The sequence below is a fragment of the Scyliorhinus canicula genome, chromosome 5 (genome assembly GCF_902713615.1).
Source record: "Scyliorhinus canicula chromosome 5, sScyCan1.1, whole genome shotgun sequence".
Taxonomy (NCBI): domain Eukaryota; kingdom Metazoa; phylum Chordata; class Chondrichthyes; order Carcharhiniformes; family Scyliorhinidae; genus Scyliorhinus; species Scyliorhinus canicula.
In genome coordinates this window covers 139104076-139120609 of record NC_052150.1, presented here as the reverse complement: position 1 = coordinate 139120609, position 16534 = coordinate 139104076, and the positions used below count along the sequence as shown (strand labels likewise).

The 16534-nt window shown below is 47.1% G+C and overlaps 1 long non-coding RNA gene across 1 annotated transcript in view; it reads right to left on the bottom strand.

Moving 5' to 3' along the window:
- Positions 1–8265: 8265 nt before the first annotated feature.
- The window catches only part of LOC119965639, a 70000-nt gene continuing 61731 nt past the window's right edge, over positions 8266–16534 (bottom strand). The window contains exon 2 of the long non-coding RNA XR_005460586.1: positions 8266–8666. This is a non-coding gene — a long non-coding RNA (uncharacterized LOC119965639). The remainder of the gene's footprint in view (positions 8667–16534) is intronic.

Genomic DNA, 16534 nt, shown 5'->3' with positions numbered 1-16534 from the left:
AGGGTCGCCTATCTTGAACGCCTCAGACCTGTCCTTCAGTAGAGAATGAATCTCTCGATTAAACCACCAGTTTCTGGTTAGGGAAAGCACATATACCTTGTTATACTGATGAAGTCTGTGATGGTGAATCACTGCAGTGAGAATCACTGCCTCACCTGAAAGAAGTGTTTGGGACATTGAAAGGATAGAAGAAGTAAAGGGACAGGTGGGATACCTTCTGCAGTTGCAAGGGAAGGTGCCATCGGAAAGGGGTAACGGAACAATGCACCAGGATATCATGGAAGGAATAGTCCTGACAGAGTGCTGATGGGGGGTTGTGAAGGCAAATGTTTTTGGTGGTGGCATCATGCGAGAATGTGTGAAAATGTTGAAAAATGCTCCTTTAAATGTACAAGCTGGTGGGGTGAAAAGTAAGGACAAGGGAGAACCCATTTTTGGTTTTGGGAGGGAGGGGAAGGGGTAAGGACAGAGGTGTGGGAGATGGGTCAGACATGTTTGAAGGCCCTGTCAACTACAGTGGGGTAAATCTTGGCTCAGGAAAAAGAAAGACGTGTCAGACTGCCACTTTGCAAGATAATTTGAACAGATGTGATGGAGACAGAGAAATTAGGAGAATGGGAGGGAGGTTTTAAAAAGGGCAGCACTGTGGCACAGTGGTTAGCACTCTTTTTTCATAGCGCCAGGGACCCAATTCAGACGTGGGTGACTGTGTGGAGTTTGCACGTTCTCCCAATATGAGTGTGGGTTTCCTCCGGGTACTGCAGTTTCTTCCCACAGTCCAAAGATGTGCAGGTTAGGTGGATTGGCCATGGTAAATTGACCTTTAGTGTCCAAAGATGTGCAGGTTATGTGGTATTATGAGGTTAGGGTGGGGGAGTGGGCCTAGGTAGGGCGCTCTTTGTAGGGTCAGTGCAGACTTGATGGGCTGAATGTCCTCCTTCTGCACTGTCAGGATCCTATGGAGTCCTTACAGGAAGCAGACTGTGTGTGTGTGTGGGGGGGGGGGGGGGGGGGGGGGGGGGGATGTTGTAGCCGAGGTAGCTGTGGGAGTTGGGGGCTTGTAATGAATATTGGTAGACAGTCTATCACCAGAAAAGGAGACAAAGAGGTAACGGAAGGGATGAAAAGTGTCGGAGATGGATCATATGAAGGTGAGAGCAAAATCGATAATTATTTCTATTATACGGCCCCAATGCAGTCATCATTGTACCGGAGAACAGGGTGTGGGACGAGGCCTAAGTAGGACTGGAACAAGGAATGTTCCATATGCACCACAAATGACAGAATATAGCTGTGGTTCATGTGGGTACCCATAGCCACCACCTTATTTGGAAGCATTATTTGAGATATTGAGGTGTACTGTGCATAATTATTTGATCGGTAACTTCAGTGGTTAGAACCTTCTGGCCATTGTGTACCCTTATTTCTCTGGCAGGCAATGTTCCTTGCCAAGGCTGTGAATAACCTCAAACATTTAAGTCTGATAGTCTTGGCCTTCATCGCAAGGTGTTTTGAGTACAGGAGTAAAGATGGCTTGTTGCAATTTATGAAGCCTTGGTGAGACCATGCCTGGAGTATTGGTTTGGTTGTCCTTATCTAAGGAAGGATATACTTGCCAATAGACAGAGTGCAATGAAGTGGATTGGCCACGCTAAATTGCCTTGGTGTCCAAAAAGGTTTAGGAGGGTTTATGGGTTACGGGGATAGGGTGGAAGTGAGGGCTTAAGTGGGTCGGCGCAAACTCGATGGACCAAATGGCCTCCTGCTGCACTGTATGGTCTATGTTATGTTCTATGAAGGTTCACCAGACTAATCCTTGGGATGGTGGGATTGTCTTGCGGGGAATGATTGAGCAAACTGGCCTGTATTCTCTAGATTTCTCATTGAAACTTACAAAATTCTTACAGAGAATGACAGGGTAGATGTGGATCAGATGTTTTCCCTGGCTGGTGATTCTAGAACCAGGGGCGGAATTCTCCGATCCCCCCGCAGGGTTGGGGATTCGCCCGGGGCCGTGTAAATCCCGCCCCCGCCGTGACCGGAATTCTCTGCCACCCGGGAATCAGCGGGAGCGGGAATCACGCCCCGCCGATTGGCGGGCCCCCCGCGGCGATTCTCCGGCCCGTGATGGGCCGAAGTCCGCCGCTGTCAGGCCTCTCCCGCCGGCATGGTTTAAACCACCTCTGGTGCCGGCGGGATTGCCGGCGCAAGCGGGCCCCCGGGGTCCTGCAGGGGGCGCGGGGTGATCGGACCCCGGGGGTGCCCCCATGGTGGCCTGGCCCGTGATCGGGGCCCACTGATCGGCGGGCGGGTCAGTGCTGTGGGGGCACTCTTTTTCTTCCGCCGCCGCCACAGCCTCCACCATGGCGGAAGCGGAAGAGACACCCCTACCGCGCACGCGCCGGTGGTGACGTCGGCAGCCGCTGACACACCGGCGCATGCGCGGACCGGCGAAGGCCTTTCGGCCAGCCCCGATGCCGGGCAGCGGGCGCCAAAGGCCATTGGCGCCGGTTTTGGCACCAGTCGGCATGGCGGAAACCACTCTGGCGCGGGCCTAGCCCCGCCGGATAGGGGAGAATCCCGGCCCGGAAACAGTTTCAGAATAAGGTTCAGGTCATTCGGACTTAGATGAGGAGGACTTTTTTTCAGTCAGAGAGTGGTGAATCTTTGGGATTCTCTACCAGAGTGGCTGTGGAAGTTCAATCACTGAGTATGTTCCAAGACAGAAATCAATGGAATTCTGGATACTAATGACATAAAGGGATATGGGGAAAATGACATAAGAAGTAAATGATTAGCCATGATGTATTTGAATGACGGAACAGATTTGACAGGCTGAATAACCTATCCCTGTTCCTATGAAAAAAAGTTTTGACAATTATTACGATTTGGGCTTTTACTTAACATTGTTTACCTATGTGCATAGGAAAGGACAGTTTCCATAAGCAAATTAAGGCTCCAATGAACTGAAACCTAACCCTTTTATATGAATGTGATTGAACCAACAATTTCCCCTTAACCATCGTATCATGGGAGACTAATTGGGATGTTGATCAAATCTTCTTGTCTGTTCTGAAAGGTGGAAAGTGTGGCACTGTCAAACTGTTACATTTCAACTGAAAATAATAATCAATAATTTACAAATAAATTCTTGTTACATAAAAAACATTGGCCAGGATTCTCCGTTTCTAAGACTAAATGTTGATGCCGACGCAGAATTAGTGGACTTTCATGACAGCAAAACTGGCGCTGCACCTGGACTGATTCCATTACTGTTAAGAGTCTAACACCGGTGCCGCATGGAATACAATCGATTCCAATGAAAAACGGTGTGGAAGACTGACAAGTTCCAGCTGCATGAACACATTAAAATCCCCCACACACTCACCCCAGCCAACAAGATGGTACTGGTTGTGCTGAGGCACGTCCATACAGCTGATTGGTCGGCTGGGGCCAGAGGGTACCCAAGGGAGTGAGCAGGGGATATTTATAGTTCACAGTGGGCAGTCAGCGGTATGCGCAGCTGCATGGCTGCCTTGCCGGCTGCGGCAATGGTGTTCTGTCCACCACGACCTTGCAACCTACTTCCTGGTCACCCCCGCTACTCTCGCCAGCCCTGGCAGAAGCCTCCTGACGAACGGCACAACTGTCAGCAAACTTATGGCGATGTTGGACAATTTCCATGCCCCCCTCTCCCTCAGCAGCCACTATGTCAGTTCACAATTTTTACAAGCACATGTGAACCGCGCCGTCAGTAACACGCCCCCATCGGAGGTGGAGCATCGCAGAGGCCACAAAGATACCGGGTCATGCAACTAATGATATGCAAAGAGTGTTTACTGTATGTGTGTTCGGAAATGCATTGGCGCTGCTGGCGATGTGACGGAGAATCGCGAGTTGGTGTCCAAATCGCCGCCCGCCATGATTTCATCGTCGGAACCGATCCTCCACCAAATCACGTATCGCGATTTCGGCGTTGGCCAACGGAGAACCCCGCCCATTACAATTCGCAGGCCATTCAGAGTAAAATCAGAAAATACTTGATCACACAAAGTGTAGCATAGATCGCAAAAGCTCTCCCACTAAAGCATGTGGGTCTGTAGAATTTTTAAAAGCAAAATTCAATAATTTTATTCAAGTATGTGATTGCAACGAAGACAAATAAATCAGATTGAGATACAGATTCATCCCTGATCAGAATGAATGGCAGAATGACCCAATCATCTTCCTATATTTTATATTCCACAGAAAAATATTTATATGTATAAATATTTACAAGCTGTAGAAGTGTGAAAATATCCTTTTTAAATGCATTACTTATACCAGTTGGTCATGCAATAAAGGCTTTAGTGTATCTCCAATGATGTGACCTTGAATGTAACAAAGTGCTCCTCGTTGACTCACAGAATTCAGGATTCAATTTCAGAAACTAACTGAATTAAAAGTCTGCAGTAATAAACTTGAAACCATGATGCCTCTGAACAAAGAGTTATCAATCAATCAACTTCAAAGATACACTAGTGATATGTCTGCATTCCATTCTAATGAATGAATTGCTTGTTACCTAGAACTTGTTGATGCTTTCAGCAATGTATATTCCAAATGTCTCCGACAACAAAGACTCTTTTATTCAACTATTTAGGATTTATAGAATTATAAACTCATAGACCGATTACAGCACAAAAGGAGGCCATTTGGCCCATCATGTCTATGCCAGTTCGCTGCAAGAACAACTTAACTAGTGCCACTCTACAGCCCTTTTCCCCATAGTCCAGCGTTTATTTTTCTCTTCAGGTACTTATCTAATTCCCTTTGGAAACCATGCTTGAATCTGCCTCTCCTATACTGTCCGACTGTGCATTCCCAATCTGAAACAGACACTGCAGAAAAATGCTTTTCCTCTTGTTGCTCTAGGTCTAATGCCATCACCATAAACACGTATCCAATGGTTCTTGTCCATTCTACCACTGGGAACAATTTCTCTCTATCTACTTTGTTCAGACTCCTAATGAATTTGAACATCATGGTCAAATTTACGATCAACTCTCCCCCTTGACAGAGACCAATGGCAGCTTCTCCAATCTACCCAAGTAACTGAATGGTTTTCATCATCCCTTTCCTAATATTCTCTGAATTTTTTTCTGCTCTTTCTCTCTAAGCTTTCATATCTTTCCTGAAGTGTGATGTGCAGAATCGGACACAATACAGTTGAGACCAAACTAGTGTTTTGTAAAGGTTCACCGTGACTTCCTTGACTTTGTACTCTATGGGCAGAATTTTGCTGATTGGATGCACAGCCTAACTTTGACTGAAACGTGGGTTGCCAGCAAGCATGCACGAACAGCTGACAGGACTTCCCTTACTTTTACAGGCGGCAACCAATTAAGTGGCTGTTGACGGGACTGTTGTCCCATTCAGCACAGTGGCCCATTCCAAAGACCTGCAGGCCCAATTGGAGGTCTGGCAGCTCATGGGCTGGATTCGCCGATTTTCAGGCTATGTCCCGACGCCGGCGTGAGAACAGCGATTTAGCGCTAAACGGCCACCAATCTTCCATTTGGTGGGGGCTAGCAGGCAGGCAGCATAGAGCACCTGGCTCAAGATGCTGATACAGCCGGAGAATTGCCGGATCTGTGGCCACGCATGCACGCAGCCTGCAGCGGCTGCACCGTGCAACATGGCGACGGCCACGCACGGACCTGGCCTGCCAAATAGTGCTCCCCCAGTCTCTGCCAAACTCCACCCTGCCTGCAGATCGGCTCTCCCCTGACTGTGGCGGCGCTGGACTCAGTTCGCAGCCGCCACGCTGAGTTCTCGACCGATAATAGCATGAGAGATTCATGCCATCGGGATCTTGGCCGATCGGGGGTGAAGCATCGGAGGGAGGGCCTCAGGCAACATGGTAAGACCGTCGATACGGCGTGCGGCATACTCCTAGAGTACGCTGCTTTGGAGGGGTCGGAGCATCGTGAAAGTGGCGCCACCCCCGATTTTGGCACGAACGTTGATTCGCCGGCTGATCGCCGAACGCGATTTCGCCGTTGCTAACCGGAGAATCCCACCCCAGGAGTCTCAGCAGTGCCACCATGAAATGTGGTCCCTACTGACGTACGTTGACAATATACAACCGAGAGCAAGTAGACGATGAACATTTAAAATACATAAACTTATTAATGGTGAAAGGTTAATAACATCAAGGCAATTTTTGAGGCCTAGGAGGCTGTCTTCTTTGCTTAAAAATGAAAAATAACAAGCCCCTTCCTCTCCCTTGCCAGGCTGGTCAACACCATCGAGGAAAGAACAGTTTGGTTTGTCAGTGCCTCTGTTACTGAACTCAATATGTACCACCTTCATCATTGGTATAATGCAGCTGCAAAACATACTATCTATTGGCTGCATTCCAGCCACTCACTGAGGTTTCTTCAGCACTTCTGCCTAAATCTATGACCTCCACCACCTCAAAAGGCCAGGGAATCTAGTGGAAATCTACTCTTCCTGTCAGTGGGCACGAGAACCTCCCGTCTATCATTTACAATCTGGAGAAGGGCTGCTACGGATATATCATCATAGAGTTTGGCCCCTCCCCAACTCTTGTTACCACTCTCTCCTCCATCTGATTTTGAATCTTTCCCTCAGCACTTGAAGGTGGACTCACCATTGGCTGACACCAGTATCAGGGTCCCCGATGTGGTAGGGAATCATGAAATTGAGATCGGTGGCAGGCGTTGGCGGGCGCGATTCAAAGTAAATGCCCCCCCCCCCATTCTGGCGCGGGAATTGAGGGTCCATATTGGCGTGCTCGTGCGAGCATGTGAATGAATGCAAATGGGTCTCAATGGCCCATTGCATCCATTTAGCGGGCCTAGCACCCTGTGCTCTGCCACTCCGTGATTCTCCGGTCCCCGTGGCCAGGAATCACATGGGCGAAAATCATTCATGGTCTCTACCAGCGTGGTCCTGGCCTGGTTCACCTCGTGGTGGGTCAAGGAGGTAATTCCATTAGGGAATCCATCCATCCTGTCTGAAGCTAGAGAGTGGTCCCGGCTGGGGGGCAGTGACAAATTACTCCTGTAAGACTTACCTGAAAGCTCCATGTGTCCTTTCCTGGAAAGAGAATAGCTGTGATCTGTGTTTCAACCTCTCAGGTCCATTAGCTGCAAGCCACTCATAACTTTCTCATAGTGGGCTGTGATTGACAGCTTACACAAAGCAGCTGCAGCCTTGATTCATTCATCTCCCTTCATACATCAATGACTCTCAGTGGTGAAACCCCAATGTTTACAAATATTGACCACATCAAAGAGAGGTAATTGCATTGCAATCACATGCTTGGCGTTGATGTTAATTGCAAGGTTAGGTTGGGGTTGCTGTCATTGTCCTCTTTAAAGCAAAGGAGATTAAGGGGAGATTTTAATGAGGCGTAAAAGATTATGACAGATTTAGAAAAGGTAGAAATGGAAAAGCCCCTCCAATTAACTGATGGAACAAGAACTAAGGAACACAGATTTAACAGTTGGAGCAAGAAATGCAGGGGGAGTGCGAGGAAAAACTGTTTGACACAATGACTGGAGATTCACCGCCCCTGAGAAAATTAATGATTTCAGAAGAAAATAGATGGGAGCTTGGTTAAAATGAACTTGCAAAGCGACAGGGACTGAGCAGGACAGTGAGACTGACTGGATTGATCCACATGGATTCCATGGGCCAAAAATCTCCTTCTGTGATTTAAATGATCTATGATGCTAAGTATCTAGCTATGCATTGTACAGCAGTGTCAGAGACATTCCTGGAGGGCCATAGCTAGGGCAATTGGAAGTTTAATTTTCACGGGGAATTACCGTTCATGTGTGGGTCAAAACTTGCAAAGGTTCCTATCCGCACCACTGTTGACCATCTCGACATTCGCCACCGTTGGCATTGGAAGATCCAAACCATAAATTCACAAAGTTACTTTGAGGACAATTTGTCAACTATGATATAATTGGAATAGTGAAGAAGAAATGTTCAATATTGATTAGTGCTTTTAAATAATATCAGTATTAGAAATAGGGTGTCTAATAAATGTTTTAATTCGGCTCTATTGGTTGGTTGTTGTTGGCTACTTCAAATGATTTACTCTTCCCCATAATTAATTCATGAAACTGATCACTAACATGGAAATGTTTAGTATCGTGAGGCAAGGCCCTATTTTCTTTGATCATTTATATGGATCCTGATCTTGGCTTTTATTACTACTGCCAAAGGTAAAGAAATATTAGTTTTCCTGGAGGAATATCTACAATATTGTTTTATTGAAACAACTTTGTTTAGTTGGTACATGCATGATTTGCATCAATACACAGGCGAGGGATATTAGGTTTGGCTGTTATCCTCCTTGCATTAATCACGCCATTTAACACATGGTATCATGCTTGAGGCACAAGTTCTATCATGCAAACAATGTTGAATAAAACAGAATAAATGCTTGTGTCACGAAAAGATGCAATTATTACTTCCAATTCCATATCTGTCTTTTGCGAATGATGACTCCACCCTCAAGCCTGAAGGACACTCTTCAAAGACATACTTTTTTGTCCGTTCTCATCATCCAAATCCCAGCACTTTGTGCATGTGAAAAAAATCTGTTTAATTGGCATCTTCCCAATCTTTGTCCATCTACATGCCACCTACAAAGAAATTGTAAACAGTCTTTAATTGGCTTGCCTATTGATGCTGAATGCTATAAATTAACTTACAAAAGTCTCACAAACAAAAGCAGGAACATCTCTTTTAACACTCCCTGTAGCCAATATGTGTTTCCTTTTGCCTGCTGCAGAACTCTTACATTTTCAATGTTTTGCTGCTGTGGAAACTTTTCGAGCATCAGCTCATTTGTTTTGTTGCATTTTACACAAATACCTTTTGCTTAATGGTGGACCTCACAGATTGTGTAATTCACATTATTCAGCAGCTATTTGTTAACTCTCTTGAAAAGAATGAAAACATTTGAAGGGGTGATCTGCGATCCTTGCACCCAGTAGGGAACATTACTTGCAAAGAGCGTAGGTTGAAGAATGAATGTCAGAGCCCTATTTTCATCCCATACATCCTGTGACTACAGCTCCCCACTGGGGAGTGCAGAGCCACTCCTTTGATAAAAATAATACTTAACAGGCTATATAAAATACATCTTTCTAAGAACCATCACTGGGTTTTTCTGTACATTTAAAGGGGATTTAGTAAAGGAGGACTGGAGACTAGCCAATGTTGTTCCTTTGTTTAAGAAGGGTAGCAAGGATAATCCAGGGAACTACAGGCCAGTGAGCCTCACTTCAGTGGTAGGGAAATTACTAGAGATAATTCTTCGAGACAGGATCTACTCCCATTGGAAGCAAATGGACGGATTAGTGAGAGGCAGCATGGTTTTGTGAAGGGGAGGTCGTGTCTCACTAACTTGATAGGGTTTTTCGAAGAGGTCACAAAGATGATTGATGCAGGTAGGACAGTGGATGTTGTCTATATGGACTTCAATAAGGCTTTTGACAAGGTCTCTCATGATAGGCTGGTACAAAAGGTGAAGTCACACGGGATCGGGGTGAGCTGGCAAGGTGGATACAGAACTGGCTAGGTCATAGAAGGAAGAGAGTAGCAATGGAAGGGTGCTTTTCTAATTGGTGGGCTGTGACTAGTGGTGTTCCGCAGGGATCAGTGCTGGGACCTTTGCTGTTCGTAGTATATATAAATGATTTGGAGGAAAATGTAACTGGTCTGATTAGTAAGTTTGCAGACGACACAAAGGTTGGTGGAATTGCGGATAGCGACAAGGACTGTCAGAGGATACAGCAGGATTTCGATCGTTTGGAGACTTGGGCGGAGAGATGGCAGATGGAGTTTGATCCGGAAAAATGTGAGGTAATCATTTTGGAAGGTCAAATGCAGGTAGGGAATATACAGTGAATGGTAGAACCCTCAAGGGTATTGAAAGTCAGAGTGATCTAGGTGTACAGGTCCACAGGTCACTGAAAGAGGCAACACAGGTGGAGAAGGTAGTCAAGAAGGCATATGGCGTGCTTGCCTTCATTGGCCGGGGCATTGAGTATAAGAATTGGCAAGTCATGTTGCAGCTGTATAGAACCTTAGTTAGGCCACACTTGGAGTATAGTGTTCAATTCTGCTTGCCGCACTACCAGAAGGATGTGGAGGCTTTAGAGAGGGTGCAGAAGAGATTTACCAGGATGTTGCCTGGTATGGAGGGCATTAGTTATGAGGAGCGGTTGAATAAACTCAGTTTGTTCTCACTGGAACGACGGAGGTTGAGGGGCGACCTGATAGAGGTCTACAAAATTATGAGGGGCATAGACAGAGTGGATAGTCAGAGTCTTTTCCCCAGGGTAGAGGGGTGAATTACTAGGGGGCATAGGTTTAAGGTGCGAGGGGAAAGGTTTAGAGTAGATGTACGAGGCAAGTTTTTTACACAGAGAGTAGTGGGTGCCTGGAACTCGCTGCCGGAGGAGGTGGTGGAAGCAGGGACGATAGTGACATTTAAGGGGCATCTTGACAAATACATGAATAGAGTAGGAATAGAGGGATGTGGACCCAGGAAGTGTAGAAGATTGTAGTTTAGTCGGGCAGCATGTTTGGCACGGGCTTGGAGGGCCGAAGGGCCTGTTCCTGTGCTGTACTTTTCTTTGTTCTTTGTTCTTTGTTCTTTGTTCCAAAGGACTATAGCAGATTGGAGAGCAGCATGCAGAATCAATATAATGAATGTTGAATTGCTCTTACTGTGCTACACTCTCATTTAGTTGTCTGACGAGAAAGCTGATATTTATAATTCCAAAATCACCAATTAATCCCTCCTCATTACACAATATCAAATCTGGAGTAGCCTCCTCCCTGGCTAGTTCCCGAACATATTGTTCCAAGAAACAATCTGTAATACATTTAATGAACTCTCTTTTGAGGCCACCCTTGACAATTTGATTAATTCAGTCTCTGTGCATATTAAAATTACACAGGATTATTGTTGTTCATTTCTTAAAAGGCCCCAAAATGTTATAATAATCTTTATTAGTGTCACAAGTAGGCTTACATCAACACTGCAATGAAGTTACTGTGAAAATCCCCTCGTCACCACAGTCTGGCGCCTGTTCGGGTACATGGAGGGAGAATTCAGAATGTCCAATTCACCCAGCAAACATATCTTTTGGGACTTGTGGGAGGAACCCGGAGCACCCGGAGGAAATCCACACAGACACGGGGCGAAGATGCAGACTCTGCACAGACAGTGACCCAAGCCGGGAATCGAACTTGGGACCCTGGCGCTGTGAAGCAACAGTGCTAACCACTGTGCTACCCCTTGTTTACACCGTGCCCCACTGCAGAACTACTGTTTGGGGACTTTTAGATTAGTCCTACCACGGACTTCTTCCCTTTGCTATTTCTCACTTCTACCCAGACTGATTGCACATCTTGATTGCCAGTGCTTACATTATTTTTCATTACAGCACTGATCCCTTTCTTCACCAGCAAAGGTACACCACCTCCTTTTAATTTCAGTATATCTTTCCGAAATAATGATTACCCTTGGATGTTCAATTCCCATACCTGCTCGCCTTGTACCCATGTCTCAGTAATCACCACCAATCCATACCCTTTTCTCTCTGTTTGCACTGTTAACACATCAATTTTATTCCGAATGCTTTGTGCATCTAGATACAAAGCTTGTAAATTTCTTCTATTGTCAAATTTCCTACTTTTTTATAATTCATTGTTGCAAAAAGACATTGACCCATTCTGTCTCTTATCTTTATTTTCTGGTAACCATTCGCCACATCGCCAACCTGCACGCCTACCTCCTCCTTAACTTTCCGTGCAACTGAATGCACGCCTCCCCCCCCCCCCCCCCCCCCCCCCCCCCCCCCCCCGCCGCCCCGCCGCGCATTCAGTTTACCGCCATATCTCCAGCCCTAGATATGCAATTCATCAGGACTCTGGTCACAGCATAATTCAGATGAAGACCACTCCATCGGAACAGGTCCCTCATTCCCCAACACTGTCCCATGAATTTGAGCCCATTTCTCCCAATCAATCTTTAAGCCACGCATTTACCTCCAAACCCAATGCCAATTAGCTCATGGCTCAGGTAGTAGTCCACAGATTATTACCTTTTTGGTTCTGCCTCTTAATTTAGCCCTTAGCTGCTCATATTCCTGAAGCAGAACCTCTGTCCTTGTTCTACCTATGTCATTGGTACCTACATGGACCATGAAAACTGGATCTTTACCCTCCCACTCTATGCTTCTCTGCAGCCCACTCCAAGTTCCTCGGCAGCCCAGATGAACCCTGACACCAGGTAGGCAATGCAGCCAGGTAGCCAATCCAGCCAAAGAGGGCCCTTCGGCCCTCCAAGCCTGCGCTGACTATGCTGCCCGTCTAAACTAAAATCTTCGATACTGCCGGGGTCCATATCCCTCTATTCCCATCCTATTCATGTTTTGGACAAGTCTCTCATGGATATGGTGTCACGCCCCAGGCTCCGCACTTCGGTCACCACCTTTGCAGTGTTGGCCTGGGAGCCTTGCATTGCCGGCACAATCTCCTGTGAGTGAAGGCTTTGGGACTCACTTTCCTGGTATGCCTGCCTCTGCATTTTATCTCCAGCAGCTGAAGGATGAATGAGGTCAGAGGCCTGGCACCTGGCTGCGGCACAGCTGAAGCCTGGGATCCAGCAGACCTCTGAAGTCCAATCATAGAATTTACAGTGCAGTAGGAGGCTATTCGTTCCATCGCATCTGCACCAGCCCTTGAAAAGAGCACCCTACCCTAGCCTACACCTACACCCCATCCCCGTAACCCAGTAACATTATCTAAGCTTTTTTTTTGGACACTGAGGGCAATTTAGTATGGCCAATCCACCTAATCTGTACATCTTTGGACTGTGGGAGGAAACCAGAACATCCAGAGGAAACCCACGCAGACACGGGGAATGTGCAGTCTCCACACAGACAGTGACCTCAGCGGGAATCAAACCTGGGACCCTGGCGCTGTGAAACAACAGTGTTAACCACTGTGCTACCAAGCCACCCTGGGACATTCTTGCCTCCACCTGATGTGCATCAACCGTAGTGAAGCCCTCACCAGATAGCGTCCCTGAAGCTAGTATGCTAAGATCGCCTACCGATGTGTGTGTCTCTGTGCTGATGAAGGGTGCAGATGACAACTGTGATGCTTCTTTGGTGTCCTCCACCAACATTTTCTCAGAGCTCTGGCGATCCCCTGGTATAAGATCCCTGCTGGTGGATGGACCAGACGGTTGATTTTCCACAAGGAAATGCACTTGGTATTAGTGCATGGCCAGGGCAATGGTTTGGGAGAGCCAACACTCACATACGTTTGGGCAGATGGTAAGAAAGTGCAAAAGCTCTTTACTGCTGGCATGTTGGCGCGGTAGTTAGCACTGTTGCCTCATAGCACCAAGGACCCGGGCACCAGATCCATGAGAGAAGTTGTCCCACTTTAATGTGAAGATTCCCTGGGGCTTTGCGATTTATCCCCTTTGCGTCGGAAACCTTGAACGAGTGTCGTTCAGCACTGATGTCCCCAAATGGGGACCAGACAGAATGGCACTCATGGGGGTCCCCCAGGAGATCGAAGGCGCAAAGCTGCAGGCCCTTTTGGATAGGATGGTGCCCTGATGCTGCTGGTGCCACCTGAGCACCTTGGTGATGCCACATGGACACATTGGCAATGCCAAGCTGGCACCTAAGTGCCAGGGTGCCAGACTGTTACTGCCAAGCTGTGATTTTTTGCACATATGCGATTGGGCCAGTGGTGTCCTGTGTGTTGGGGGGACACGGTTGGGGGGGGGGGGGGGGGGTTGCTGCTGGCCCTCCCATAGTGCATTTGGGCTGGGCATGAGGACCGGGGTCGCTTTTGGGGCCTCAGAGATCAGGACGCCATTTAAAAATGGCATCCCAATCTCTTGCTAACTAGGGAGTTCCAGTGAGCCGAACACCCCAATGTAGAAAATGGGGTTATGTGTGGCCTCGGCCATGCATTGTCAATTGAGGCCGCTGATGTAAGGCAAGTCACATTGTATAGCTATGTGTTTCTCAGTGCTGAGTGCCAGGAAATACGTGGCTAAACATGCTTGCTTTGGGACCTTGTTCCCAATTAGCGCTCACTATGACCAGGAAGAGGGAAAGGTCTGAAAGTGAGGAAGCCCCATCCAGCACTTGGATAAGCCCAGAAAGGAGCGAGGGCATTGCTGGTGAAATCGCATTAGAGGTGTCAGAGCAGATACCTGCACCCTTCACCAGCCCAGAGACACCAACAAGGGTGGGTATTACTTCTAGCTTAGGACGGGTCTCACATTCTGGTAATCACTGCAGCAGGAGGAGGCAAGGTTAGTCTCAATCACCGCCATGAAGAGAGATGCTGAGGAAGAGGCATCTGTGATGTTTATGCTCAATAACGGGCCTCTGGAAACGGCTTTACAATAGATCTGGAGAAGCAGCAAGAGACAGGGGAAGATCAGGCAGAGATATCAGAGACCCTCAATAGGGTGTCACGTGACACAGAGGTGTCCATCACCTGATAGCTGATGAAGCGGTACCAATTGTTTATACATCAAGATCCCCATGGGCAGGTCTCCTTGAAGACGCTGCTCCAGCAGATTCTGTGGGAGATGTGCGTCGACCTGCACTCATCATTGTAGCAACAGGTGAACTTCTGTTGTGGCTGGGCGAGAAAGGGAGTAGCACCTCAACCTTCCTCCAGGTGCCACTTACCCTCAGGGAATCAAGCAGGGGAACTCATGAACCCAAACGGATGTGGAGCGGTCGTTGGACAACCTCGGGTCTCCAGGGAATAGCCACCAAGATCATCCAACACAACCGGGCTAAATAGTCAGCAAGTTGCCTCCAAACCTATTGCGGATGCTGGGGAAGCACTTATAAGAAGTTGCAGGGAAATTTTGAATTCAGAAATTCTGAATTTGCACGTGGCTGCACAGGTGACACTTTAGTAAATATAGTTCACTTTGATGTAGCTCTTATTAAGCCTTTGCATGCACTGCCCTATCTTCCTTAAAATCCCACCCCATAATGATAGGCATGTCATTAGGGGAGGTGGTGTCATAGTGGTATTGTTGCTGGACTAGTTATCCAGAGTAGTTATCAGGGTAATGATTTGGGATCCGGGTTCGAATCCCACCACGTCTGGTGATGGAATTTAAACTCAGTAAAATATCTGGAATTAAAAGTCTAATGATGACCATGAAACCCTTGTCGATTGTTGTGAAAACCCATCTGGTTCAATATGTTCTTTAAGGAAGGAAATCTGCCATCCTTACCAGGCCAACATGTGACTCCAGACCCACAGCAATGTGGTTGACTCTTAAATGCCCACTGAAATGGCCTCGCAAGCCACTAAATTGTGTTCAACTGCTTCAAAAATGGAACGCAACCAGACGGACCACCCGGCATCGAACCAGGCACCAGAAACGACAATGGCAAACCCAACCCTGTCAACCCTGCACGAACATCTGGGGGCTTGTGCCAAAGTTGGTTGAGCTGTCTCACAGACTGACTAGTCATACTTAAGAATCATACCTTGAAACAATGTCCCAGACACCACTATTACCATTCCTGAATATGTCTTGTCGCACTGACAGTGCTACAGTCGGGAGGGAGTTGCCTGGGAGTCCTCAACGTCAACTCTGGACCCCACGAAGTCTCACGGCTTCAGGTTAAACATGGGCAACATGCTTATTACCACAGACTGGCCACCATCAGCTGATGAATCAGTACTCCTCCATGTTGAACACCACTTGGAGGAAGCACTGAGGGTGGCAAGGGAGCAAAATATGCTCTGGGTGGGGGACTTCAATGTCCATCACCAGAAGTGTCTCAGAAGTACCATCACAGACCGGGCTGGCCGGCCCTGAAGGACATAGCTCTAGATGAGGACTGCAAGATTTAGTGAGAGGGAAGAATTGAGGGAGATCAACATTAGTAGAGAAATCGTACTGTGAAAATTGATGGGATTTAAGGCGGATAAATCCCAGGGCCTGATAATCTACATCCCAGTGTGTTTAAGGAGGTTTCTCTAGAAATAGTGGATGCATTGGTGGTCATCTTCCATTCCATAGACTCTGGTGCAGTCCCTGCAGATTGTAGGTTAGCTAATACTCCATTCTTCAAACAGGAGGTAGAGAGAAAACAAGGAATTATAGACCAGTAAGCCTAATGTAGTGGGTACAATTCTTGGATACATTACCAAGGACTTTATAGCGGAGTACTTAGAAACAGTGATGGGATCATACTGAGTCAGCATGGACTGATGAAGAGGAAATTGTGCCTGACAAATCTATTGGAATTCTTTGAAGATGTAATGAGTAGAGTTGACAAGGGGGAACCAGTTGATGTGGTATATTTGGACTTTCAGAAGCATTTGACAAAGTCCCGCATAAGAGATTGTCATGCAAGATTAACGTACATGGGGCTGGGGGAAGTGTATTGAGATGAATAGAAGACTGGTTGGCAGAAAGGAAACA